This window comes from Lissotriton helveticus, chromosome 3_1, assembly GCF_964261635.1.
Source record: "Lissotriton helveticus chromosome 3_1, aLisHel1.1, whole genome shotgun sequence".
NCBI lineage: Eukaryota > Metazoa > Chordata > Amphibia > Caudata > Salamandridae > Lissotriton > Lissotriton helveticus.
In genome coordinates, this window is record NC_136061.1 from 900,837,684 (window position 1) to 900,863,788 (window position 26,105).

Consider the following 26,105-nt stretch of genomic DNA (forward strand, 5'->3'; position numbering starts at 1 on the left):
GGCAGACGAGCAAAGGAACCAACTATAGTATAAAAAACCCAGCTGAGAGATAGGGACTGGCACTAGAATTAAAACAAACATGTCACACAAAATCACATCAGGAGTGTGATGGATAGTCCTGCTGTCTGGAATGTACTGACCCTTGCTGGCCCATCAGTGAGTATCACCTCTGACTTTATGGGTCCGGGTTTGGGCTATTTTTCACATTTTACTAGCACAAATCCTTGGATTCAATGCACTCTTCGATCCTTTCTCAATAACAGGTTACTACATTATGTACTTGTGCTGCACCGCTCCCAACCAAGGCTGTTTTGATTGAACAAAGGCCCTAATTCAGGGTAACTAATAATGCGTTAAATGTAACTTTGGCAAAGTAAAGGGATGCGAGCTATGTCAAACACACATCTATGTTGATTTTCTGCCCTGAATATATTGACCAGGGGTCTTCATGTTATATCAATCCGAGGCAGTATTGTATCCCTGACCATGGCACATTCAATGCTCAGAGACCTGTCCACTAATCGTATCTTACTGGGAAAATGACAGACCTCCGAAAGGTGAGGATAATGAACCTACACTTGTCACCCGGGCACTCTTGTGGACCAAATTGTTGACGAGTTCACTTTTCCAGTATTGAGGAATAAAAATATCAAAAATACCTAGAGAAAATCCCCAGGAATTTTTGTCACTAACGTTTCAGGTAACTAGACTGACAAAAAGAGCTACAAAAAACAAGTTGTCTCCATTTTGAAAAATGCCCCTTGTTCAGAAGTGGGAGATGTCACTATTCGCTCTACTGTAAAAGCTGCATTTGATATCAATACAGTGATACACTGCCATGCTGAAGATCAGGAAAATAAAAACAAACCAGAAGATTGGAGCTATTGCCCTTGCAAAGTTAACACCTGCTTCCCTAATGTGTCCGGTTTGCAGAAAGTTACCATAGGTTTACCATTGTATAACACCATCCTGTCTTTTCATGAAACTTGGGAGATGCATTCCTGCCCTATCAAGGCTGTCACCAGCTTTCAAACCCATCAAAAAGCTTAGAAAGTATTCCGTACTACAGGCAATGCACCTCTTGGGCAGTTCTGCCTTTTGTCAGATATTAACATTTGATAGATGCTTTAAAATGAATCTTGGCTAATGCATCCTGCTGGGTAATGCCTTTATTAATGTTTCTCATCTTAATAAAAAAAAAAAAAGATTTTTGCCTAGCTTAATGCAGAGCATTGTGATGCTGATTTGGTTGCATCATGAGGCTTTAATCTGATTTTAAGCCAATCATGAAAGGACCGAAAATTATTTTAATTGGGAAGATAAGCATTGTGCTGTCCTTGATACCTCAGTGTGATCCAGATGTTAGCTTTTTAGAGAGAGCTGAGAGTGCCCATGTGCTGCAACTGGGAGCCCTGAACTTCATGGGTGACATCTGCATAGTACAACGCCTGAATAGACGAACACGAGACCGAGTTAACTGGAGGGAATCTTTGCAGAGAAAAGGGCTTATGAAGACAGTGGAGTCTACCAATGCTAGTGGAGCAGCTTGGAATTGTGGTTAAAAGTGGTTCAGACAGTGCAACAAAATGTGAGGCCTAGTGAATTTCAATTGCGAATTATAAATCACAAAGGAACTGAAAATAGTGCATGGTTTTCTCCACACTGAGATATCGAAGTGTGCAATTATGGAAACTTACTTCACTTCTTAATGCCCCAGTAACTTACAGAGAGAATATGTTAGTAAAAACACTACAAAATAGTATGTGGCTGGCAAAGAAGGATGAGGCGTATCAAAATACTAATTTTAGTGTCATTTATATTGATCATAAGCCTTTGTAAACCATTCAGGTCTTTATTTTTTGAAAACTAGTTATAAGTATATTAAAGAGCCATCAATTCTGTAAGATTTAAAAAGTTTAGTGTGAGCATCAGTCATTTCTTGCTACCTGCAAAGTGTGGCCATCAACTGATGCCTGTTGCTGGGAAGAGTTTAAAAGAAAGAAAACACCAGAGGTTTGTTATGGAAGAATTTAAATATGAAAACATGGCTCAAAAACAGAAAATAGTAGAGAATTTCACACAGTTATATGTGGGGAAAGAGCAGTGCAGGCCTAAAAACTTGTGCTGATGAGAAAGAGCTGAAGAGTTTACTTGAGAACAGAGTACATGATCTGTAGGGCTAAATATAGTTAAAGGAAAACTCTTGGCAAACTTGAAGGAATTTATGGCCTCAGCAAAAAGGCACACCAGCACATATTCTGTATTTTCAATAGACTGAAAAAATGATTTGACAGTAGAAACAGGAGATTGAATTAGCCAAGACCACACAGAATCTGACCAAAGGTCTTAGGAGCACATTTATAAAGCACACACACAAATACACATGCATTCAACCCAAATATAATGCGTTCAACTAAAAATAAACATGCATTCAAGAGTATAGGAATACTTAGTTTGTTACGCATTGTTAGAACTGCAATAAAGGGTGACTAGAGAATTAGGTTAAAGTTCATGGTCACAGGTGGCTTCATGTTTTGTAACCAATGTGTAACTTTTAATTAACTTACTGTTTGAACTTTTGTATTAAGCATTGTTGGACTGTGTATAAAAATAGCAGTCTGAAGCAGCAAATGAGACCGGCTGTTTACTTGTGTGAAAACGGTTGCTCTCCCTGCCACAACAGAAAATAACTGTTTTTACATTGTCAAAAGGAGTCTGTCTTTTTCTTCGTTTTTAAGTTACCCTGCAACAGTTGGTGAGCCAGCATAGGAGTCTCTCTTGCCCTCAACCAACTGCTGCCAGCAGAATACCACCTACCACTGCTGCATAGAGTATTGCACATTTTTGATTAGGTAAGCAGACACTGTGTTGTCTAAAGTTCTGCCTATTCATGGGGGATGGGTAGGACCCGGAGAATGCAGTCTTTAAGGTGAGGACAATTTAGACTTTATTCCATGCTTTTGTATACATTGTATGACATGTCTCTTTGGCAATGGTAAACACAGATGCAGATATAAGGATATAAAAGATACAAGGTTACCACATGCAAGATTTTGTAGATGTGCTGCACAATATTAAGTTTAAGGCGCTGCATAGTCAGTTAATGTGTTTATCCTAATATAAAGTTGGAAGTGGTCAATCTGGGTGTTTCGAAGTTGGGTTACCAATATGTGTGCCAATATTTGACATAAAGGGACAGCTGAAAGGCTGATGTCACTAAACTTTACCTCCAGGTATGATCTGAACACTCAAATTGCCACCTAGACCTAATGTTCAGAAGTCATTTCATGGTCTATATGGAATATGGTTGGAGGGTTATCCTCTCTAAACGTGGAGGGAAATAGCCAATGGTTGCTGACTGCATTTACTGTTTAGAGTTAGAACAATGGTGAATCACATTTAGAAGTAGTTGAAGTGTTCATATTGAAAAAATGTTGATAGTGGAAATGTGGCCGCAAAGTGATGTTGTTGTTGCATAATGTTATTGTGATGCATACTGTTTAATATATGATTGGTTTGACACATCAACAGATTTTCTTGTTTATGAGGACTAGTGTGAAATTTGTAAAGAAAAAGTAATATTGACCAGACAGATAAAGAGTTAAATAGTAAGAGTTGTTAGAAATACAAGAAATTATGGAAACTCCCTTAGAGCCTATGCAAAAAACCTTTCCAAATGAGCAAAGAAAATAAAAAAAATACTGTTAAGAATGGTTTAAAGGCACTCAAAAAAAGGTGTATCCCTGGCCAAAGGAAGACAGTTGACGATAAAATATTAGAACATATTGTTACGCCTCTTAGAAGTAAATATATTGGAACCAAATTGCAGAAGTGAGACGCCACCATAGCTTCATGGCAAGTCTTTTGTGAGAAGTCTAAGGACTCCTCAAAAGTTGGTACCCCTAGTACCCCGTCCACTCCCCACCCCATATGACCCTATGAGTACTTCTCCCAAAGTACCTGGTATATATATATATATCAACTGACGCAGCTACATGAAGCCACAGTGGGATATAAGAACCCTGAAGTAGAGACCCCTTCGCAATCCCCAAAAGGACTTCCTAATATCGCCCCACAAAAGTCAAAGATGAGACATACGCGCACTCCCAGACAGCAAGCAAAGGTGGATGACTTCGAGTTTTCAGGTCATAATTCAAGCGTGGTTCACACTGAAATTAGATTCTGCCTCTCCCCAGGAGGTTAGAGGTGAAGAGCTGAGTCCAGGAAACAGTGATGACAAGTGACATGTTTAATTTATTACAGAAGAGAGACACAAAAGGAAGTGTAGTTAGAGAAAAAAAATGCCTACCGCACAGCGAAGAGATGCAGATGATGCTGGATGGAGTGATTATGTGAATAGGGCTGCTAGTATGGCATGATGGCCAGTATCCCAAGAAGAGATAGGATTGAAGATAATCTACCACCTTGGCAGAAGGAGAAAGGAAACATAATAGTTTCTAAAGAGAGTATTCAGGAATGGTTGTCACAAAGCAAGGATAGGAGAGATGCGAGAGAAGTGGGGAGAGAAGGATTGTATGATAACCTCTCAGGACAGATACAGGTAAGTTTTGGGAAGATGACAAATAGAATAGAGTCCATACATAGGTGTGTAAATAAAATGGATGGAATACTTAGACCCCCAAAGGTTAGGCACTCCATGTATGATATTAGCACTCAAGAAAGGCCCCTTATCAATTTAGATCACGCAAAGGGATTGCCTAATCACATTGATACTAGAGAAGAAGAGCAGGATATATTCTCTAAAGCTAGGAAACCCCAAGCAACAGAGCTTGAGTGGTTGCAGTTTCAGGGAACACATGCCAGCTAGACCTCAGGATGGGATCTTATGAGGGTATGAGGCTAAGGCAGTAGATGAGTAGATGAGTGTTCAATCATTTTTGCGTAGCATGGATCTCACCCCTAGAGAGGTAGTTGCTGAAGAAGAGAATAGTTTGCCCAGTGCAGTGCCATATGTGGATAATTTGGCAGAATGGACAGAAGGGTTAGCTCCAGAAATGAGTCCATGGCCACAAGAAGGGTCCTTTGATCCACATGATATGGTAAGTGCTGAGGATTGCATTCTTTATGGTGAGGGAGACCCAGACTGGGATCATCCCTACATGTGGAAATGTTTGAGCATTTGTTATGCCAGACAACATAATCCCCAGCATTCTACCAGTCCCGTATATCACATGCCCCTGATGTGCAAGGGACATGGGGCATACTAATATGTTCCTTGGCCATAGATGAACAAGAAAAATCTTAAGAAATTGTTACCGCCACTTACAGAGGAAGCAGGGAAATGGATTAGAGCTTTTGAAAAGCAGACTGCAGCCATCACCCAGGCAGTAGGGGTTATAAAGGGTTTGCTTAGCACTCTTATAGGAGAGGAAACAGAAAATGTATTTCAGAAAGCTGGAGTGATAAATGTACTCTCACTGAGACTAGATCTTTAACTTAGTTAGGACAGTATTTTGGGATCAGGTGAGGAAAATGCATCCTGACATTGGGTCCCTCATGTCCCAATCAGTACAGCCAAATGAGAACCTCACTCGGTTTCCCAGCAGTATGAAAGAAAAGAGGACCTAAGAAGTGGGTCAGGGTTGGGAAATAACAGGAGGAAATGCTGTGTTATTTTACAATGTAGTGAACAAAAGAATTACCCTCTTATGTTCAGGATACTCTTGATAATATAGTGACATTGAAAGCCAAGCCTTGGGCAGAAATACAGGCACATATAATTTATTTTTTGTAAGAAAAAGCAGGACAGAGAGAGAAACAAGCAAGACCTGACAGAGAAAGCAGCAGCTAAGTTGGTGCAGCAAAAGTTGGCAAAGAAAGGAGCAGTCAAAGGAACTGTAGTTGCAGCTGCCACTCAGACGACTGCAATGTCTGTGGGATCCATCCCGGGGACCACCCAATAATAGCACCCGCAACAGCAGGATAGTGTAAGGGCACAAGAAAGTAGTAGAGCAGCACAAGGAAGAATAGAAAGAGGCAGGATAGGTCTCTAAAAGGTATGATGACGTATGTTATTACTGTCACAGACATGGACATTTTATTAGAGACTGCAAAACTAAGAGATGGGATGAACAATATGAAAGGACAGGAGTTCACAATCAGCTAGGAAATAAAGCAATACAGCCACAGTCAAACCTACATATAATATATGTACCTCAGGCGCCACCACATAATGTACAGCAACCAGTAATACCTCTAGACAACAAGTGCTGCCACAGCTAAGTTATCAATCACCTCCAATGTTGGCTCCACCTCTAAGTGGACAGGGAGGTATGATTGTGAGAGGAGGAAATTCTCTCCCGACAAATTATGTTGGAGGATACACACAATGAAGGTACCCACAGAGTATTTACACGTCTCCAATATTGTCAGCGGTGAACAGGACAGATGGGGAACCCACTGTGATGGTAGCTATCAATAACAAGAGCTATGCATTCCTCACAGATAAAGGAGCAACCCGATCTTGTATTAGAGAAGGAGAGTTTTCAATCTCTAATATATCAATGGACACACTAGGATTCTGTAGGAAAGTAATGAGGGTTCCATTTGCTAAACTAGTGGAGACCCTTAGCAAGTGGAGATCCTTAGTGAATGGAGGTCTTGAGACCCTCATGGGCGAGTGGCTGCGCTTTAAACAAACACCTGGTTGATTGATTGCGATGGAAATAGGAGGAAGGTACATTGATAGCTGTTTTCTGTTTTTCCAGCTACACCTGCCAATCTGTTAGGGAGAGATCTTATGGCCAAGTTAAATATGACCATTCATTTTGAGTCTGAAGATATCATGATTAGTTATACCCCTGGAGTTTCAGCTTTCAAATTATGGCAGTGACCATAGATTCCTCTACTAGAGATTAAATTAAAGTGTGACCTGCTGATATGGAAGCATTTACCACAGCAGTGTAAACCATTATAGCAGAGACGCCAGAGTTACTGGGAAGAGGTTTCCAGTTACCCAAAGAGTTCTTTTTCAATGACAAGAATAAGAATCTTGGATGACTAATGCTGAGTTAATATTGCAAATAGAGGCCATAGAGGTAACACCAACCTACGACATCCTGCTAGCCAGGGTCATAACCATGTTTTATGGACAAGTGGTACATTCTTTGAGCCAGGTAAAATGGTTGGGGAAATATTTGATGATCAACTGTTTGATGACGATTCCAAGAAAACAGTTGCAGTCTTTCAGGATGGCATACAGTTGAAGACAATATTAGAAGTAAGGATGCCCACACCAGGAAAAGCTTTTGATTCTGTTAGGGAAGCAGACCTTTCCCAAGTACCAGACACCTTGTGGACTAAGAGTGTAGGCTTTGTTCGTACTGCTACACCATTAAGGATTACATAAAATGAAGGCACTATCTTACCTATTGTGGGACAGTATCCTCTTCGTAGAGAAGAGAATGAGGGCATCACCCCTACTAAACATGCCCTGCTAGAGCAAGGAGTGATATACCCAGGAGTATCCCCTTGTAACACCCTGATTTACCCGGTTAAGAAGTATAAGAGTAATACTTGGCATATGGTTCACAACCTGCACCCCCTGAATGATGTAGTGGTACCAGAATTTCCAATTGTTCTTGACCCCTCCATCATTTTGACAAATATTCCGCAGGATACTAAATATTTCTCTGTTATAGATCTAAAGAATGCCTTTTTCAGAATTCCTCTCCATCCAGACATCCATTATTTGACAGCGTTCTCTTATCACGGGGCTCAGTGGTCGTATTCTTGGTTACCCCAAGGGTATTGTAAGTCCCCTAGCATTTGTAATAGAGTGGTGAAAATGATCTGTCAAATTTTCAGTGTGATAGTACATTGTTGTAGTTTGTCGATGACATACTAGTTTGTAGTCCTATAGTACAGCAGTGATACCATATCTCTTCTGGTTACTCTTGTACAGAGAGGATACAATGTAGAGAGAGACAAAGTCCAATATTGTCCAGAGGAAGTTCATTATTTAAGGCAATTTCCATTGCTTCAGGTCAATGAATAAGCCCTGAAAGTGCAGCATCTATTCGTCAAATGACTGAGCCAGAAACCGTTAAAGGAATGCAGAAGTTCTTTGGTCTCTGCAATTATGTGAGACAATGAGTTTGATTACAGTACCCTAATAGCACCTTTGCTATCTTCTATCAAACAAGCAAAAGACAGGAATGACAAGATAACATGGAAACCAGGGATGAGGGAAAGTTTTCAGATGTTGAAGGCTGAGATAACAAATGCTACAGTTTTGGGAACTCCTGATTATACCAATCAATTGTATCTCTTTTTTCATTGTAATGGTTCAAGTGATGATAGCTGTCCTTACACAGAAATATCCTTAAGGACAAAAACCATTTCATATTTTAGTGGACTGTTGGATTGAGTGATGAGAGGACAGCATCCTTGCGAGCAAACTCTCCCCATTGCAACCTTTGCAGTGCAGAAGAGTACCCCCATTGTCATGGTGGCACCGTTAATGCTCTATGAAGAGCACGCAGGGTTTGCTGTTGTTCAGTAGACTAAGACTACACTGACTACACAGAGTGAGTCGGATATGAGATGATATTGTCACTACCGTCTTTGAAGGTTGTCAAGTGTCATGAGTAAATCCTGCATCATTCTTTGCTAATCCTATATTAGACTCTGAGGATGGTACACATGGCTGTGCAATTTGCATTCCTAATTGATCTAGTCAAGCAACAGAGGATCCTATACCACGTAGCATTGTCTATTTTGTTGATGGTTCTTTTAGTAGTGACCAGGATACAGGCGTTAGACACAGATGCAGCAGTAGTTAGAACACAACAGCCTGACTATTCAGATACACTTCACACAGTAGAGCAGTTAACACCACCAGCACATTATTCTGCACGAACATCAGAATTGATAGCCTCGATAGCGGCTCTCAAGCAAAGAGTAGGAGAAGTCATCAAAATCTAGTCAGATTCAGTTTATGTGACTGCTATTGTACATTCTAGCATTATGAGAAGGAGCAGGAACGGAAGTCCTGTTATGCATGGTAATCTCCCAGAGGCTTTAATAGAGGCACTTGCATTACCACAACCAGAGGCAGTTGTGAAATATGCAGCACATACATATGGACAGGATTTTGTGTCTCATGGTAATGCACTATCAGATTAGGCAGCTAAAGGTGCAGCTAGGCACACAACACCCCAACCTGTGCCATTGAGTTCACAACATGTTTCTGTTTTGGTGGCTCAGACTGCCTCGCCGTCTGACCTGAGTCTAACACTACCGTAGATAATGTCACGCCTCTTTATGCTGAGAGCACGTTTACATCTTTGAGAATTGCAGGAGGCTGCTCTGCCACATGAGAAATGGTTATGTGATAATAGAAGATGCTCCCAGTCATGGTATTATTTAATATATAGACAAATGTCTACAGGTAAACCAGTGATGCCTCAGGCTTTTCTACTGATGGCTCTTGATCAGGTGCATTTACGAGCTCATATGTCAAGAGATCATTTGTCTATGCAAATAGAACAAGACTGGTTTCTTCCCAATTTGCATGATATGCTTACCATGTACCTTCATAATTGTGCTGTCTGCCAACAATACTCCCCCAATCCCACATTAAAAGTGGTTAATTCTACCATTCAAAGAAAACCACATGGTCCTTTTAAAGCTCCTCATATTCACTTTGTAGACATGCTAGATACATGTAATAACTATCGGTATCTTATAGTTGTACTTTGCCCTTTCTCCCAATGGATTGAAGCAGTATTGTGCTTCCATTTTGATTTCAAGTCAGCTGCCACATTTCTGATTCTTGAGGTGATTAAAAGGTGGGGAATTCCAGAAGTGATAGGATCTGACAATGGCACACACTTTGTTATTGCAATATTCATACATCGTACGACAGTGTTAGGAATAAAGAATCAATTAGCCTCTGTTTCTCATCCCAACAGCAATGGCATAGCATCTAAATGGCCTGCTAAAAAAATAGGATCAGCAAGCTTTGTGCCACATTGCATAAGAAGTGGTTGTATTGGCTACCACTGGAACTTTTTTCCCTTATGAATACATCTAGATCTGATCATCACCTGCCACCTCATCCGATAGTGACAGGAAGATCCATGAATGTTCAAATGCCTGCCACTAGAAGCAACATACAGGGAGAAAGCATTGCAGAAATCTTAAATGATGAAATGCATGTTCACCTCTATGAGTTAACCAAGGTTGCAAAGTTCATTTCTAAACAGGTAACCACAGGGAACGAGAAGCGAGCCACCGCTGAGGTCAACCTCCTAGTTGTGCACGTAGGTGATGAGGTTTTTGTATGCAATTTTGTCTGAAAATTGAGTCAGCCTAGATTGGACAGACCATTTACGGTGAAGATGGTGACCCCCAATGCCATCAAGGTAGATGGCAGGAATTCTTAGTTCCACCTCACAGATATTTGTCTGGCTCAAGCATCACGCCAAGCATAATCGACAATGTAAATGGAACAGGAGGGGGGAAGAACATTGTTGCCATAAAAATGCCCCCGTCAACCTCTACCTTTGGATAATTCTTTAAATTAATAGAAAAAAAGGTATGTATTTTTGTTTTCCTTTCTCTTTTTTGTCTCTTAATACTATCTTTTTTATTGTTGCTTTTCTATAGAACGTATCTTCTAACTCTAACATCACACACATTTCTATTCATGCTAATGTGTCTCATAGCATTAATACCTGATTATCAGTTAATATGTGGTAGTAGCATATGGCAGATATAGGTTCAGAAAGTACCAATGAATCATGTTTTGTCTGCTCTCTGATTCCTCATGCCACAGGATCAGATAGGCTACATTAAACTAAAAAAGTGCTCCCAAGCACAGCTCTCTGTCTTTTGCGTCTCTACTTGTGCAGGATTAAGGCCCAAATGCAACTAACACATGTCAAAGGAGCACATTTTCTAGTCAATGCCACAAAATATGGCTCGCCAGCAGATGTTTAATATATACAGATAGACAGGACATTAAGGATGAGATATTACACATGAAGAAAACAGTTTGCCCTACTACTACAGAATAGATACATATGGTTTTGCTGTTAGGGTTTTGAGGAGTAACACGCCTGCCTACTGAGTGAAATAGTTCATTAGTAAATCCTTTACTCCCAGATTGTGTTCATAGGCCAGGTTTTAGAGTCACTGGATCATTTTTTGCCCATGATCAATGACATTCTGGTATCACATTTTCCTGAAGGGTCATGTCTTTATTGAATGGTACTAATGTTTGTCAGGGTGCAGTAAACAAGTGTGCGTATATGGGACAGCAGCGTTGCAATTTACACTTGTATAGAAAGTAAAGTGAGTCCTAAGACAGACATGAGACTAACTACTGTTTCTTTGTGTTTTAGAGGAAATGGCACGGTTAATGTAGGACACAATGTCAACTGTAGCACCACAATAGATAATGTCGACATGCAGGGGCCCACCTCCAGCCTTATGGAGTATTATTCACAGTGTGGAGAACTACTGTACGCCCAGTTACCACCATACTGGGGAGGCCTCTGCACTTTGGTCACCTTGCACGACCGTGTTCGTAATTTCTGGAGTTAACATATGAAGTTTACATGTACACCCGATAAGCAGTCCAACATCTTTGTTACATCATCATCGAAGGAAGAGAATTGCAGAGTTTTATGGCACTACTACTTTGAATGATATTCCTCAAGAGAATCAGCTGTTTAATGATGCACAGCTGTCCTTTTGAAGAATTCTGCAGTTTGTTCAGGCTAAGTCAACAACTCGATGACTACAAATAACTCGAACTTCTCAAGTGCATCAACACTACAAAAGATGATTTTAATGCCATAAAGGAAGAGCTGCGTTCGATGAGAATGATGATAATGAAGCACTGTTATGTACTTGACCTTATGATGGCCATGCAAGGAGGGGTATGTGCTAAGATAGGAACTGCTTGCTGTACTTTTATCCCAGTATACAATGCAGATAATGGAAATTTGTAGGAACTACACAAACTTTCAACAATCTACAGAAGAAAATGATAAATGAAGGAGGTGCCACAGATAATTGGCTAAAATAGTAGTTTTCTTTTCTACTGTCCTGGATGTCAGGACTGTTGGGGCCTTGTTGTTAGCTATTGTGTTACTACTAGCAGTGTATTGTGTTATCTAATTTGTTTTAGCATGTTGTAGAAGGATTGGTGCAAAGGCAGGAGGGATGTTTCCAGTTAGGACACCAACATGTGTAGTAGATGCTCAGGGCAACACATATCACTTAGTGCCAAGTGTAGACCAAGGTTTAGAACTAGTAGTTGAAATATCAACTAGAGGGGGGAATGTTATAGAAGAAATGAAATATGAAATCACGACGCAACAGCAGACAGCAGTAGAGAGTGTCATACAGCTAAACGTCATGAAAAAGCAGTGCAGGCCCAAAAGCTCATGCTGATGAGAAGAGGTGAAGAGTTTACTTGAGAACAGAGTGCATGATCTTGTAGTCAAAGGAAAACTTGTGTTTTGTAAACTTCAAGGAATTTATGTCCTTAGCATACAGTCACACCGGCAAATATTCTGTATTTTTAATAGATTGAAAAATGATTAGACAATAGGAGCCAGTGATTGAATTAGCCAAGAACACACAGAATCTGATAAGATGTTTTAGGAGCACAATCAAAAATACACAGGCATACAACCCAAATACACATGCATTCATGCGTAGAAGAATATGTAGGGCGATATTCACAACATTTTTTGGAGTGTGGTGTGACTCCAAAATAGCTAACGCCACGCTCTGACATTTATTTTTTAAATGCAGGGATGCTGTGCATGAACAAAAATACGGTGCAGCCCAGCGTTTACCCTAGCGCTGGTGCTAAAACAGCGGCCTAGCGCCAGCACAGGCCCCCTTGAGCCATGTTGCAAGGGTGCCTGAACTGCAGGGGATATTGTTTATGTGCAGGAAGGGACACCTCCCTGTACATAAACCATCTTTACAGGCGATTTGCTGTTTCTAGGTGTGGTGCAGAATTCAGCACTCATGGAAAGAGCAAAATACGAGGAGAACTTATATATTTCTCCTCATGTTGCCTGTTTAAGACCAGGTATTTCCTAGTCTTGTCTTAGGCGCTGCCCCAAACCTTATAAATATGGGGCAGCTTAAAAAAACAATGGGTTTTGCAGAAAAATGCTCACTGCAACACCCTTTGCTCGCCCCTTTGCTCCTGAAGACTGCTGAAGTAAGGAGCATAGTTTGAAGGTTGCGTTAAACCATGCTATTTGCCTTAATGCCACCTTGTAAACATTTTTGCAGGGTGGCATTAAGTCACGTTAAGTGGCTTAATGCCACCTGGTAAATACCAGGTTGAGAGCAACGCCACCGGAGCGTCAAAAACAGTGACGCTCCAGTGGCATTAGGGGCTTGTAAATATGCCCCTTAGTTTGTTAAGCATTGTTAGAACTGCAATAAAGGATGTGTAGAGAATTAGGTTAAAGGTTAGGGTCACAGGCGATTTCATGTTTTGTAACCAATGTGTAACTTTTAATTAACCTAATGTTTGAGTTTTTGCAATAAGCATTGTCTGACTGTGTATCAAAATAGCTGCCTGTGAAGCAGCAAATTGAGACCGGCTGTTTACTTTAAGAAGACAGTCGCTCTTCCTCAGACCCTCTTACTGCTATGACAGTAAAGAGTTGTTTTTACATTGCCAAGAGGAGCCTGTCTTTTTCTTCATTTTTAAGTGACCCTGCAACAGTTTCCATCATAGGTTCACTTTTTTTAAATTCTATTTATTGGCCCTTGGGCCAGATGAGCCGACCCCTTGGGGGAGAATGTGTATATATATATTTTTGAGAATGTTTATTGCCCCTAAGGAAGTGGGTGCTGAGTCGTGCTCCAAACAGGGTGTGATTCCCTCATGCCAGGGAAAAACAAAAGGCCCTAATAAACTGGACCTGCAGAGAGTGTGTGGGCCGATGTTATGGGCATGTTTTTAGTGTTGTCTTAACTGATATTACCACAAACATTACCAGCAGCAAGCGCAAGTGCATGGAGTCTTCTATACCTTACAATTTCCTGTTTACATGTCTGCAGCACACATACATAGAGGAAAATCCAGAAAGGTCGTTTTTGTGCAGGAATGAGCCCCTTCCTGCATAAAAACTATCTTGACTATAAATTAGACACCCTTGCACTAAGGCGTAAGGCAGCATGCAATGCTGTTGGTGCTTTGAAAAATTCCAATGCTGTGGTAAAACATGTATACAGCTCAGCTTGCTCCTGAAAGCTGTTAATATGGTGGTTTTAGCGCAGCACACTTTTTATTGATGATATTTTTAGGAAAAACACCAGACACTTTTTTACAGAGCCCCTTTTCCCATTTAAATTTAAACGTAGCTATATTTTGGCTATTTTCTTGTTCCCCTCCTTGGGATTCTAAAATCCTTGGATACCTTTAGAAACCCCATGATGTTGGGGAAAAAGGACTCACATTTGCCATGGATACATTATGTGAATAAAAGTTATGGAAGCATAACTCGAAGTACCGCAAGTAGCCACAAAGTGCGCAGTTAAGGTGTTAACAATAAGTTGCATATTGTCCGCATAAGGAGAAAAGGAACACCCACTGTTCATTTGCATATCCCATGAAGAACTAATGTAAATATTAAACAATAGAGGCGATATAACAGATCCTTGAGGAATGCCTGCTGTTATTATCGAAGTGAGGACACAAACTGGTTGACCATACTCTTTACATCCAATTTTCCAGAAAAGATGTGAACCAATCAAGCACTACAATGCCTATTCCAGCACTTAAGTCTCGGCAGAAGCAAATAATGATTTTTGACAGACGATGACGAGAGAAAATGATTTTTTTGTTTCATTTTCTCTCATCACCGTGCATCGAAATCCCCCCCAACCCCACCTGGCCCCACCCCTCTTACCTGCACTGGTCGCGGCTGCTCGCCAGCTAGTCGTAAAGGGTTGAATATCAAAACGAAATCAATAATAATACAAGCCACATTGCAAACCTTCTGGATCCAGATACTCAGTTTGTGAGGGAGTGGATAATAAGATGTGTGTACCATTCACACATCCAATCACAAGTGGAAAATGATCATTGGAATAGTGGTATTTAGGTCAGCTAGGATGCTTGGGAAAGATGTGTGTAAATGAATACTAGACAGCATTGCGTTTAAGAAATTATGAAAAATCTTTGAAAGGTCACTTCAGGATATCCCCCTGCATCTGCCCCAATCAAGGAGTACCAAAAGCAAGGAGTTGGAGGGAACATATCACCTGTATATTAGTAAGTTTGCTTTCCTAGGATGGGATCAACTTATTCTATTAACTTATAATGGCCTGCCTACTTAATCTGTATTTGATATAAGCCTCCTCATATATCTGGTAAATAAAGTTACATGCGTCAGAAAAATCCTTTCCTTTCTCCTCTTCCTCTATTATGTAGTCGCCTGTCCAGGGCATAGAGTGTAGCCATTCTAAAAGATTGAAATGTTCTTTTGACCCTCTTTTATATTTTGCACCTCGTTGCCACCTGCTCCAATTGATAGAACTTTGCATGCGCAGTTTCAATATTTGGCAATTATTGGCAATTTGTGAATGATTTATACACTGAAATAGTGACTAGGTCTTCAGAAATGGCAAAAAGCAAAAACAAGTTGCAAATTACCCAATCTTTAAATATTTGCATTGTCTGCAATTTTGATTAATGATTAGTTTGGCACATTTTTTAGGCTAGAAATGTCTCTTTTAGCAGTTGCAAACTGGTTTAGCATCAACTAGTAAAACGCAAACAACGCTAACATATAGTGCATCACGCCCTAGTCTGAACGACATTTAAGAAATTGGCTTTGTGAAACCAGTGGTTAAAATCCCATAAAGTGGACTTTTGCGATGTAGCCATTAAAAAAATGCTGATATTATATGTTGGATCCTTGCAAAGTGTGGACAATAGTTATATTTGAAAGCTATGTTATCTAGGTTTACCAGAAAGACATGTATCACATTAATTCCACTAATAATCTAGCTTCATTGTATGCAAATTTATCTCATGTGGTATCTGGAAAATGAACATGAATCCACCTTATTGTGCAACTCTGGATAACCCCTGATAAGAAATCAAAAGTGGATTGATTATTGGAAGACTCTGCAATGGCTACTTGAATACGGTAGCCAAATTCTGCAAATGTCCCAGATCAGCTGACTTGGGGTGAGTGCTTGCATTGTTCAACACTCCGTCCATCATCCACTTTGGTTTTGCTTTGTTCGCCCTAAGTTGGCAGGGTATGCCCAGACATGGGTCCCTTGCTCACTTTGCCACTGGATTCAAGCTAGCCTGGCTGATGACGGCCTATTAGCCAGAAACCAGTCCCAGGATGCTTGTTTCCGGTCCAGGGAAGACATGGCTTGGCAGTTCGGGCTGGACTGTTCCCAAGAGGCACAGGGTCAGACTGATTTGCATATGGCCATGTCTGAATTGAGGTGGCGGAATGAGCTAAAGAATGAGGATGTATTAAACCCAGATCAGTTGACTGGGGGTGAGTGCTTGCATTGTTCAACACTCCGTCCATCATCCCCTTTGGTTTTGCTTTGTTCGCCCTAAGTTGGCAGGGTATGCCCAGACGTGGGTGCCTTGCTCACTTTGCCACTGGATTCAAGCTAGCCTGGCTGATGATGGCTGATGAGCCAGAAACCGGTCTCAGGATGCTTGTTTCCGAACCAGGGAAGACATGGCTTGGCAGTTCGGCTGGACCGTTCCCATGAGGCACAGTGTCAGACTGATTTGCATATGGCCATGTCTGAACTGGGGTGGCGGAGTGAGCTAAAGAATGATGATGGATTAAACCCAGACCAGCTGACTGTGGGTGAGTGCTTGCATTGTACAATACTCCATCCATCATCCCCTTTGGTTTTGATTTACTCTTGGTTCATGACACTGCTAGGATTATAACAGTAGTCATTGCCTGAGTAGGTCCTGCTTCCATTAAGCAATTCTGTGTTTCCATATTTCTCCTAATAAAAGTGGTACATCTCTTGTATGGCTAGGCCCACCACCCTCCCACAATAAGCCCCAAAACTTACCAAATCTAGACATTTCTGAACAGTAGGCAACCAAGGGAGTCTAAGGTGGTGAGCTTTGTATGGATCCTATTACGCTTTCTTGCCTGGAATGCCCTGTATACCCTAAACTTTGGCTAAAATCTTGCATATTCCTTATCTTTATATAGGGGGACGTGGGGATCCAAAAATGCCCATTACCCAGCATTCCCACCACTCTCTCAATATAAATAAGACCCCACCTGTGTGCCTGGTCCTCTCGCATGCGACAAAAACAAATGAAAACTGTGACAATATAAAGCCAATATGGTCTTCACATGGTCATGGGTGTGATCTGTTTTTGTCTCAATTGATCAAACCAATCACACAAGTGGAGCATTGCTTTTATCAGGAAAAGTGTGGAAAAGCTGCAGGCCACACTAATTAAAAACAACAACTCAGAAAAGCATCTCTCCGGTGCCCTGGCTTTATCTTTTAAAAGCAAAATGTTTCTGGTGCTTGCACCAGAAGGTTTTTCTTTCACAATGAGGTGGATGAACTGTTCATTTACCACATTAAAGTGGTTAGAAGATGGTGAATGTGATACACCAAAGAATCAAGAATGTACAATGTGTACCTCTATGAACTCATAACACAAATATACAAATTTTTAAAATTATATCCCTGTGTGGTTACATACATTTTCACATTTTGTGAAATTTTTTAAAACTACTACCATACTGAAAGGAAGTCCTGAGAAAAGTCTTCAACTGTTTTGACATATATTAATACTCACCTGTCAACTAAAGAGCCAAGCAGCTTTCATATGAGGGCAAGATGAATTATTAAATTCCCACAGAAATGTAGCACTTCTTGGCAAAGCCACAAAGGATGGCACCAATTGTTGCCCCTACACCCGTCAAGATACAGCATCTGCAGGTCCCATACACTACTCAAAGACTGAAGTAACTGCATTTTTTCTAATCCAAAATGTCAGAATCGTCATTGAGCATGAATGTCTTTTTCCCTTTCCAAGCTGGCGCCAGTTCTACAGACAGGAACTTCCAATACTTGATGCAGCATTGTCATTGAGCAAGAATGTTTCTTTATCTTTCCAAGACAGGGCCAACTCTTCACACAGGAACTCAAAGTCAAGAGTGGGTGGGCTAGTACAAAAGGCTGCGCCACCTGTGCTATAGTGCCTGGAAATTGTACACTTGCTGAGGTTTCTCTGCTTTTCCTCCCAGTTCCCATTGAGCTTCCCTTTGAGTGAACTTTTGTTGTGCTTGTAGTTCCTTTGAGTAATTTAGCTCCCCTGACGCTCCTCGCTACAACTTCAGTCCGGCTTCTCAAAAACTTTCTTGGTCTGCTAACCTTTCAACCAGGCGTGACTCTTCAGTTATGGCAGAGGAGCGTCGCCACATCGCTGGAACCTGCAGACACACGTAAAAATTATATAATGTTATTTTAATCTGGAGCCGCCATCCCTGAGTTTCGAGATCGGGGCTTCCAGAAACAGGAGAAGTGCTGAGCTCAGGCACTCCCAGTACACATGAAGGTTTGGCCGCCCAAACTGACTTGTGCACTTGGATATCTCCAAGTTCTTGCTTGGATATATCTACAAGGCTCCGGAGCACAGGCTCCAAGTCCCTGCTGGAACCTGGAACCAGCCCGTTTTCCCTAATCCCTATGCTCCTCTCATGCTGGGCAATACCAACATGAGAGTAGTGTGTGGATTGGCACAGGGCACTCTGTGAGCCTGTGTGAGAATCGTCGTGTCGGAGCTGAAGAGGCGGTGAGGCGGCGGATGTCGGGCTTTTATTTAACCCCTTCACTGCGGCAGCTATTCCGCCACAGTGCTAAGGGGGCGGGGCGGGCGCATGCTGGTGACGGAAACGCTCCGTCACCAGCCGTGGTTGCGCTGTGCTTTCGACACTGTCTGCCACCGCACCCTAGTACAGCGCCTCGGCAACATCGGAATCCAGGACAAGGCACTGGAATGGATCACCTCCTTCCTCGACAGAAGAACACAGAGAGTCCGCCTACCACCGTACAAGTCAGAGGCCACCAAAGTCATCTGCGGCGTCCCTCAAGGATCCTCACTGAGCCCCACCCTCTTCAACGTCTACATGAGCCCCCTCGCGGCCATCGCACGCCAACACAACCTCAACATAATCTCCTACGCCGACGACACCCAGCTGATCCTCTCCCTGACCAACGACCCCGCCACCGCCAGAGCCAACCTGCACGAAGGGATAAGAGACGTAGCCGAATGGATGACGACCAGCCGCCTGAAACTGAACTCGGACAAGACGGAGGTCCTCATCCTGGGCTCCTCGCCCTCCGCCTGGGACGACTCCTGGTGGCCCCCCGCCCTGGGCACCGCACCCAAACCGACGGACCACGCACGCAACCTGGGCTTCATCCTGGACTCCTCCCTCTCCATGACCAGACAAGTAAACGCCGTCTCCTCGTCTTGCTTCAACATCCTGCGCATGCTACGTAAGATCTTCCGGTGGATCCCCACCGAGACGAGGAAGACGGTCACCCAGGCTCTCGTCACCAGCCGACTGGACTACGGCAACGCCCTCTACGCCGGAACCACCGCCAAGCTCCAGAAGAGACTCCAGCGGATCCAGAACGCCTCGGCCAGACTCATCCTCGACATCCCCCGACGCAGCCACATCTCCGGACACCTGAGAGATCTGCATTGGCTCCCGGTCAACAAGAGAATCACCTTCCGTCTCCTCACCCACGCGCACAAAGCCCTACACGACCAAGGCCCGAGCTACCTCAACAACCGGATCAACTTCTACACTCCCAAGCGCCTCCTCAGATCAACCAGCCACGCCCTCGCCGCCGTCCCCCGCATCCGAAGAGCGACAACAGGAGGAAGGTCCTTCTCCTACCTGGCCGCCAAGACCTGGAACTCACTCCCGACCGACCTGCGCCTGACCCAAGACCACCTCTCCTTCAGGAAGAAGCTCAAGACCTGGCTGTTCGAGCAGTAACGGCACCCCCCCCCCCCCCCCCAGCGCCTTGAGACCCTACGGGTGAGTAGTGCGCTCTATAAATGACCTGATTGATTGATTGATTGATTGATTGTTTGAGTATCTATATTCTCACCTCTTAGGAGGCACGATTTTTGGTTGCTGGAATCAACATATCTTTGCACCCACATGGATTCTGTGGTAATCCCTGAAAACCTGTATTATTATTATTTTACATGTGTTAGTGAATTGAACCCCTTATCTTGGACACCCCTAGAACACTTATAATCCATAAATGTTTTAAGTGGCTAAAAAGTCAGATAACATTTTTTTTTCCAAAATTGTAATTGTAACTAATGTTATTCTTTAACTGAACTAATTAGATATGATGTGTTTCTTGCTTTTGTTTTCAAAATCAAATAAAAAAAATCTAACTAAAAAACAAGCATGGCAGAAGCCTCCCTGGAGACAACTGAAGAGGTTCGTGAAATGCATATAATTATAAGTATGAGAGATGGGAAAGGAAGCAGCAATTTTAGCAGTAATTATCAGAAAAGGTGGGAACTAGTCCAAAGAAAGGTACTAGATGTATCACCTTAGACATCACAGACCAGAAGTGATTTAATACCTGCGTATGAATGACTGATATCCCAATTCCTAAGAATATATTTACAAGAATATATCATCCCTGAAGCAATCATTAATTCAATTTGTATTAAGCTGGTGCGTGAGACTGTCAATTTACAATTGATAAAGCACACCTTTTCACACGCCAATCAGAAATATGCCCTTTATTTATAACCTGTGGGACATGTGTTAAAATTGAAGTGTTTATGCACCCCACAAAACCGTAAAACGAATAACAATGATTTAAAAAAGACATTGACATGTATAATGTTGGTATCTTCTTTGGCACACATTTGTGGCAGCGAAATCGCAAAATATTTATTGTACTGACAAACCATGCCAGCCAGTACTTTATTTGTAAATGAAACATTGCAGGTGACCGAAGCTCTGTTCAGAAGCCCACGGCAGTGCAATTACAGGTCGGCGCGCCGAAAACCAGGGTTGGGCAGTGTAGAATCAACTTCTTGCCTCTTTAATCCACTACCAGAACTCCCAGTCGCTTTGTCTAACACTTGCATGTTCCTCCTTCCTCCCTTTGTGACGCAGAGTAGAATGGCGCAGAGTAGTGAGGTGCAGAGTGCAGTGAGGTACAGTGCAGTGGCATAGAGTGGTGTAGAGCAGAGTAGCACAGAGTGGTACAAAGTAGAGTATAGTGCCGTAGGGCGCAGTGGCGTAGAGTGGAGTAGTATAGAGTGGAGTAGTGCAGAGAAGAGTGGTATAGAGTTCAGGGGTGGAGAGTGCAGTGTTGCAGAGTATAGTGCAGTGATGTAGAGTTCAGTGACATACAGTGCACTTGTGTAAAGTGTAGTGGCGCAAAGCACAGTAGTTAGGAGTAGAGTGGAGTGGCACAGAGTGAAGTAAAGTAGCATAGAGTGCAGTGTTATAGAGTAGATTGTTTCAGAGTAGAGTGAAGTGGCATAGAGTGGAGTGGTGCAGAGTAGAGTGCAGTTGCGTATTGTGGCATAGAGTTAAATGGCTTAGAGTAAAGTGGTGTAGAGTGCAGTGGCATAGAGTGCAGTGGTACAGAGTAGATTAAAGTGGCACACTGTGAATTGGCGTAGAGTTCAGGGGCATAGAGTTGAGTGTTACAAAGTAAAGTACATTGGCACAGAGTGTATTGGCATAGAGTGCAGTGGTGTAGAGGACAGAGTGACAGAGTGGCGTACAGTACAGTGGTGTAGAGTGGAGTAGACTGCCGTGGTCTAGACAGGGGTGATGTAAAGTGCAGTTGCATAGAGTAGATTGGCTAAGAGTGCATTGGCATAGAATAGAGTGATACAGGGTAGAGTAGAGAGGCACAGTGTGAAGTGGCGTAGAGCGGAGTGGGGCAGAGTGCAGTGGCGGGGAGTGGTGTAACATGGAGTGGTGCAGAGTAGAGTGAGTGGTGTGAAATGCAATGGTGCAGAGGGGAGTAGAGTGCAGTGGTATAGAGGGCAGTGGTGCAGAGTGGAGTAGAGTGCAGTGGCGCAGACTGCAGTGGTGTGGTGTAAAGAGGAGTGGTGCAGAGTAGAGTGGGGTGGCATAGAGTGGGCTATGCATTGTGTGGTAGCATACTACCATTACAGACAACACACTTTAAATTGACATGACCATTACATATGCACAGACATACAGTTTTACTAATAAAACTATACAGTGCACAGACGGAAATATGTGGAAATTGCATCACCTCAGTGTAATGATTTGCTTTGATCTTATTAAAGTATTTGTTTCCAACACACTTTGGAAATATCAAAAAACGTGCTTCATTTGTGTTCCTAATTCTGATATATTCTGAAATACTTACACAGTTCATTTAAATGTTGGGGTGTGCTAGAAAAATACTTTTCTACCCCCCGTACTCAGCATGATTGCCACATATATTCTCTTACTTTGAAGTCAGAGAAAGAAAAGTAAATAAGTACCCATGGAAGGCAGTGCCTGACATTTTACCTTAGTCTTTGAAAGCACAGCAAAAGTGACAAGATAATACCAAGATTTACAGGCCTGTTAAAAGAAAGAAAGAAATTGGAAGGATAAGACAGCACCTGACATTTGACCTCAGTCTTTGAATACCTAGCACAAATGAGATAAGAACAAGATCTAAAAATCTGTTCACGAAAGACAAGTTTGTGAAAGAATACCTTAAACAGGGTTTGAGCAGCAGGATGGACAAACTCAACCTGGACAACCTAAAGAAAATAAAGCCAGCGAATGGAAAGCAAGAAAACATGAATTACAAACCACAAAACCAATAGCAAACAATGGGCGGAATACATTCCTAGGTCAACTTTCTGAAAGTCCCCAGCTATGCTGTCTGGTAGGCTGTGACCTAAAAAAGGGCTACCTATTCACAGTATGGTGGTAAAAGGCAGCCACAATTCGGGTCCAAAAGGCCACGCACACCCGTGGGTCAGGATGCCACTGCACCTGCTTCTCTTGGGGAGAGGAGTTGGCCCAACAGCTAGGGCGGTCAACCTCGAATCTGGGGAACTGGGTTTGAGTCTCGGCAATGACGTTGAACATCCTGTGATTCTAGGCCAGATGTAGCAAGCATGAAAAAAAGGCGATCGCAAATGCTGAAATTCGCAGAATATCAGCGTTTGCGATCACTATTTAGCTGTGTGCTATGTGCTGTGTGCAAATACCTACTTGCAAAATAAGGAATCGCAAAATTTGTGATTCCTCATTTTGCGGAAGCATTTCGAGAGTCGCAATTTGCTATTCCCTAACTGCTATTCTAGTAGGCTTTGCAAATTGCGATAATGCTTTAAGGAATCACAAATTACTACCAACTTCAAGTTGGTGGTAAGTTGCGATTTCCTTTAAAAAAGCACTTTTATGCTTTTTTCAAAGTGCCATGTGGCACACATACATGCCATTAGGGCATGTATGTGCACCCCATGCGCACACATGTACAATTCAGGGGCGCAACAGGGTGTCTTTTTGGAACCCTTGCAACCTTGAAATTGCGCACAATTTGCGAATACCTACGGGGTAATCGCAAATTGTGCGCGCAATTCCCATTCATTCCTATGGGCCTCTTGGCCCATATGAATGAATGGGAAGCCATTCCTTATTTGCGAGTCGCAATTTGCGAGTCGCAAATAAGGAATGTGTAGCAATTGCAAAAATTATTGCGATTCCTACCTATATGGCATTTTGCGAGTCCTTAATAGCGTTTCCCTAAAAATTGCTATTAAGGACTCGCTAAACTGCTTTTACCTACATCTGGCTCTTTATCTCCCAGTGACTAACAAAGAAAATGAATGTGTCCTCATGTAATGCAACTGGTGCTCTGTAAAGTGCTCTGATACAGGATTTGGATCAAGTTCACACTATATAAAACTCTGTAAAAAATATGTATAAATTGTAGGGTTTGAGGGGCAGTGAGGAGATCAAACTTCATTATCAAAAAGATTCCCAGTGTAATAATAATAACCCCCAAACCCACTAACTCACTCAAAAAAAGTTTTCAATGAAGATGTAAAACAATGGATGCTAAGTACATCAGTGTTGCCATCTACAATTTATAAAATGGAAACCCTCAAAACCATATTTGTAAGGACATTACATGGGACATAAATTATTGTTTCATGAATTTAGTTATTGTGCGTTGTGGAGAACGAGCAAGTCACAAATGCATTTTAGCTCTTCTAAAATGGTCTAACATATTTGTATGACCATTTCACGTACAGGCAATGGCTGAAATGAAGTGATCTTGATTAATTTAATAATAGTCTGAAATATTTAGTTTTGTGTCACAATCACTCTCTTATGGAAATTACTGCATTAAAAATTAAACCGTTTCTTCAACGCCAGATCGGGTCGTTGTCAATAAATGTCAGAGACTAGGCTTTTAGAGTCTTTTGTAAGATTGTACCTCATCTTGTGGAAACCAACAGAGCGCCACTACCCTGGCAAGGCCTGGTGAATCAAGCAGGCCAGGCGCATGGTGGAAATTAATCTTTTTTCCACTCATAGAAAACTCACAATCTGTTGTAGGAAGGAGGCAAGTACACCTGTCAGTACCTTTTACACTTTAGCTCTAACATTGTTATAACCTTCTACAGCTCGTGCTTAATTTGTATAAGAATAAATGCCAGGACCCACGTTTTGCTCAGAGGCCTGTGGCTAACGCTAATGAATGTTGGATGCTGAACACCAAAGCTGTGTAGTCTTTCTTCTACATCATTCCTCTTTAGTCCATCACCAGACATTGTCTGCCTCATTATATCTCATTATACTGTTCCCATTGGGCGCAGGGTCAAGACTGATTTGCATATGGCTGGGTCCAAACTGGAATTGCATGGTGAGCAAAAAAGCTAAGGATTTAGGCCCAGATATCTGTACTGGGGTGAATGTATGACATTGTTCTGCATTCTGTCCATCAATTTCCTTTTTTGCATTTGTCACCCCAAGTGGGACGGGTATGCCCAAACGAAGGGTCTCATGCTCTCCATGTCACTGGAGTCAAGGTATCCTGGCTGATGAGGGCTGAAAGCCCGAAACTGGTCCTAGGATGTGTGTTTCCAGTCCAGGGAGTACCTGGCCTGGCAGTTCGGGCTGGACTGTTCTTCTTGGGTGAAGGGTCAGGACTGATTTGCATATGGCTGGGTCCAAACTGGAATGGCATGGTGAGCACAAAACGATGGAGTTAGGCCCAGATCTCTGTACTGGGGTGAACGTATGACATTGTTCTGCATTTTGTCCATCAATTGTTCTTTGTGCATTCAGTATTTCTCTCTAGCAGAGTCTTTTACATACTGGCTTTCTTGCTTTTTCACTGTTTTTCCCTCTTTCTCTTCCTCCTTATTTCCTGTTCTGTGCTTTTCTCCCTCTTACACTGGGTCACTCCATGTCAAAGTTTGAGAAGGAAAAATAGGTGCCGGTCTACACATGAACTACCAGCTCAAATTTAGCTCTGCCTTCAGCTGTTTGGGTTGCCATAGGCACAAGATGGGAGATATTCCAAACACAGAACAAGCAGGAAAAGATGAGAATGCCACTCCTGCTGTGATGCATTGTGCGAATAGTCGAAACATTTTCAGCACTCCGTAGTAAATAACATTTCCCTGCTGGAGCACTCCTCACGCACTGATAAAAAGGTTTGGGGGCTTCTACTGCTGCTTCATCTCACCTTGCAGATGTGCCTACTATGGGCTCTTTCTCCAGCTTGCAGTCTTTACAACTGAGCAGCCGGCCCGTGCAGGTAAGAGTGGTGAGGCCGGGTTGGGGAGGGGGTGGGGGGTGGAACTTCAACAGACAACAAAGGAAAATAATTTCTTCATTTAATTTTTCCTCGTAGTCATCTGTCGAATCCCCCCCAACCCAGCCCCACCACTCTTACCTGCACGGGCTGTGGCTTCAACTGGTTAACAATCCCCCTGCAATATCATCATTCCAAGTTCCACCGCATATTGCATCAAGAGCTTGCTCTGCGCAGCTGAAGAGGTTAATATCACACGGGTAGCGTGT